The sequence below is a fragment of the Neofelis nebulosa genome, chromosome 9 (assembly GCF_028018385.1).
Source record: "Neofelis nebulosa isolate mNeoNeb1 chromosome 9, mNeoNeb1.pri, whole genome shotgun sequence".
Lineage (NCBI taxonomy): Eukaryota > Metazoa > Chordata > Mammalia > Carnivora > Felidae > Neofelis > Neofelis nebulosa.
Window position 1 is genome coordinate 58,104,698 of NC_080790.1, and position 325 is coordinate 58,105,022.

Here is a 325-nt window from a genome sequence, read left to right on the forward strand (position 1 = left end):
GGACCAAGCCCCGGCCACGCCCTTCGGGACCGCCCCTTCTCCGCGCGGAGGCATCCTTTGGCACGTCGCGGCCAATCCCAGCCCTAAGGCTGGAGGCTCAACCAATATGCGACCTGTTCGAAAAAGAGCCCGCCCCTCGTGCCGTTCTGGCCTGTGGGAAGCCTCATTTTCGTCCAACCTTCTTCCCTCGCCTTCCGCGCTCAGGGGTCAGGTTCGCCTGTTTTGGGCGAGTCAGGTCCTGCGGGGGCATGAAGTCTTGGAGGTGTGTGGAAGGGTGCTCTTTCCCAGCGTGTAGGTCGCACCCTGAGTCACGTGTTCATTCATT